The following is a 4,116-nucleotide window of genomic DNA, read 5'->3' on the forward strand; positions in this document are numbered from 1 at the left end:
AAAACTTACTATTTGTCTTCTTCTTATCCTCTATATATATCTACTTTATAAACCGGTGGCTTAATATTCCTATATGCTAGCTTTAGTATTGCAATATACTATATAGGGTAGATCTTTATCTTAGTTAGTAGGTTTAACTTAAATATAACTGGTGAAATCTTCTACGTAATTTAAAAAGGTCCTAGTTTAACGTAGTCTAACTTCTTACTTGGTCGTCGACTCTTAAAATTTTTGTATAGTAGCTATACTTTATCTCTGTCGGGAATGAGGCAAGCGGTCGTCACGTAACGCCGCGGCACTAGCGTAGCGAGGAGTCTTAAGCTCCTCGCCCTTCCTTATTCTAATTAATAAGCTTTATTAACCAACATTACTGTAACCTACTCGAGTAGTCGTTATTGGTAAGTTACCCTATATAACTAATACTGATTAGTGGTTAAATACACAGTCAACTATAGAGCAGCTAGGTTTTTAAACAGAAGAGATAGTCTTATATAGGGGTGCTATATGCGCTTATATAGAATAGATTCCGGCAATACTATACTACCTTAGACTTGCGGAAAACTAGTAATAGAAGTGTTACTGAGTACTAGGAGATACCAAGTTGCGTCTATTATGTAGAACAACCGCGTTTACGAAGATTTGGTCGAGTACTTTAGGTTAGAAGTGTTACTAAACCTACGGTCCCAAGTTAACGTCCGAAACGCGTCGACTATATCTTAAATTGCCTACCTTTTAACAGCGAACCTACGAGATTCTATAAAACCGAAATTCTACCTACCTTTAACGTACGACACCCCGTCGATTCTATACCTACTATGGCGTTAACCTACCCTAAGAAGTACGAGAACGACATTAACCTAGAGATATAGAACAGAGATATTAACCCTATAACCGCCAAGCAATAGGACCTAAACGGATTCCTATTATACCGCATGGTATACTACAAAGACAGCGAATACGAGGATACTATGCTATGGTATTATATAAAGGAGGACTTTGTTAGATAGATAAAGGAAACATAGGCTCTCGCGAAGAAGGTTATTGTACGAGACTTCCGTAACTTCCTTCGGGAGAATAGAGTATTTGTCCCTATAGATGGGGGCATTATTAGAGATAATATTTAGGAGCATATTATTAACGTAGAAGAAGAGCACGAATGGACTCCACAAGAGATTGAGCACCAGAAAAAGCTTAGCTTACGCTGGAATCTAAGCAATACACCACTAGAGACGCTTTAGCCTCCGCAAGAATCTCTGCAAGAACCTTCGCAGTAATGTCCGTAATAATATCCGCAGCAATATCCGCAGTAATATCCGCAGCAATATCCGCAGTAATATTAGCAGTAATATTAGCAGTAATCTCCGCAGTAACTACTATAGACAACCTCGGGCTATTAAACACCTTAAGTTCCTTAGGCTGCCGCATCCTAACCCATGCCTTAAGCTGCCGTATCTCAACCCGTGCCTTAAGCTGCCGTATCTTAACCCGTGCCTTAAGCTGCCGTATCTTAACCCGTGCCTTAAGCTCCGTCCCGCCAGCAAGCTCGATAAGAACCTCCGCAAGAACCTCCGCAACAGCCTCCGCAGCAACCTCCGTAATAACCTCCGTAACAACCTCCGGAATAACCCAGATCTACAAATAGCATCTTTAATCGGCAGCAACAGTTATCCATTCCTCCACAAATATTTAACAAGCTTCAGAAGATTTAGCGTGGAGGGGAATTCTAAGACACCTGTAGTTCCTAAGGTAGCTATAGAGGTGGCTACTAGCGTAATTTAGACAGGAAGTTCTTATGGAGGGTACCGTAAAAAGAGAATAATGTAAGGGGGAAGCGGTTAGAACGGCATAGTTATGCCAGCAACGCCATAAGTATAAAGAAAGAACTGCTAGTATCTGCGGTAGTTACGAACCTAATAACTATTGTAACTAATATACCTGCAAACCAACCCTATGACGAGACTCCGTGCCGATCTACCTACGGAACCGACCCTGTGCTGATACCGTACTGCTACCCAAACGACCTGTTGCTGGCACCGTACTACTATTATAATAGACCCTTACTGCCCTGCTTGCAGTTAACCAACCCTTGCTACTTTATTAGTAGCTAACCGACCGATAGATAAGCTTTATAATTCTCTACTATTTCTATCTATTACGTAACGAGCTAAGGCTATCTGTAAGGCAATTTAAGGTTATAATAGTTTAAGATTTACTACTTGGTTAACCACCATTTCTTTAGGCAAATTTTAGGGTAGCGAGACTTATATTACAATGGCAATAGTAAGTAAGGAGGATTTATATTTACTACGCTAGTCAAGCAGTATTTATATATAGATAGCAACTATAAAAGAAGAGTTGCTAGTGTCGGGAATGAGGCAAGCGGTCGTCANGTGACGCCGCGGCACTAGCGTGGCGAGGAGTCTTAAGCTCCTCGCCCTTCCTCATTCTAATTAATAAGCTTTATTAACCAACATCACTGTAACCTACTTGAGTAGTCGTTATTAGTGAGTCACCCTGTGTGACACAAGAGATTGAGCACCAAAAGAAGCTTAGCTTACGCTAGAATCTAAGCAATACACCACTAGAGACGCTTTAGCCTCCGCAAGAATCTCTGCAAGAACCTCCGCAGTAATGTCCGTAATAATATCCGCAGCAATATCCGCAGTAATATTAGCAGTAATATCAGCAGTAATCTCCGCAGTAACTACTATAGACAACCTCGGGCTATTAAACACCTTAAGTTCCTTAGGCTGCCGCATCCTAACCCGTGCCTTAAGCTGCCGTATCTTAACCCGTGCCTTAAGCTGCCGTATCTTAACCCGTGCCTTAAGCTCCGTCCCACCAGCAAGCTTAATAAGAACCTCCGCAAGAACCTCCGCAACAGCCTCCGCAGCAACCTCCGTAATAACCTCCGTAATAACCTCCAGAATAACCCAGATCTACAAACAGCATCTTTAATCAGCAGTAACAGTTATCCATTCCTCCACAAATATTTAACAAGCTTTAGAAGATTTAGCATAGAGGGGAATTCTAAGACACCTATGGTTCCTAAGGTAGCTACAGAGGTGGCTACCAGCGTAATTTAGACAAGAAGTTCTTGTAGAGGGTACCATAAAAAGAGAATAATATAAGGGGGAAGCGGTTAGAACGGCATAGTTATACTAGCAACACCATAAGTATAAAGAAAGAACTGCTAGTATTTGCGGTAGTTACGAACCTAATAACTATTGCAACTAATATACCTGCGAACCAACCCTATAACAAGACTCCGTGCCAATCTACCTACGGAACCGACCCTGTGCTAATACTGTACTGCCACCCAAACGACCTGTTGCTAGCACCGTACTGCTATTATAATAGACCCTTACTACCCTGCTTGCAGTTAACCAACCCTTACTACTTTATTAGTAGCTAACCGACCAATAGATAAGCTTTATAATTCTCTACTATTTCTATCTATTACGTAACGAGCTAAGGCTATCTATAAGGCAATTTAAGGTTATAATAGTTTAAGATTTACTACTTGGTTAACCACCATTTCTTTAGGCAAATTTTAGGGTAGCGAGACTTATATTACAATGGCAATAGTAAGTAAGGAGGATTTATATTTACTACGCTAGTTAAGCAGTATTTGTATATAGATAGCAACCATAAAAGAAGAGTTGCTAGTGTCGGGAATGAGGCAAGTGGTCGTCATGTGACGCCGCGGCACTAGCGTGGCGAGGAGTCTTAAGCTCCTCGCCCTTCCTTATTCTAATTAATAAGCTTTATTAACTAACATCACTGTAACCTACTTAAGTAGTCGTTATTAGTAAGTCACCCTATATAACTAATAATCTCCCTCCTTAAGATCTGGTCCCTTAAATCTCTTAGCGTTATAGTACCTTTTTATTCTTTTTTATACTTTCTTCGCTGATTTTATAAGGTTTACATAAAGATTTATTAACGTCTTTATTCTTTCTTTAGCTATNCTACTCGTTTTCTTCNCTTACTATAGTNATAACGATATTCTTAGCTTATATCCATAATTTGCCTTAAATAGTAATATACCTATTCCTTTTTAAGGTGTTATATTATATATAAACTATATAACTAGTAATAACGATACCTAATTAT

Source organism: Cenococcum geophilum, assembly GCF_001692895.1.
Source record: "Cenococcum geophilum 1.58 unplaced genomic scaffold K441scaffold_6, whole genome shotgun sequence".
Lineage (NCBI taxonomy): Eukaryota > Fungi > Ascomycota > Dothideomycetes > Gloniales > Gloniaceae > Cenococcum > Cenococcum geophilum.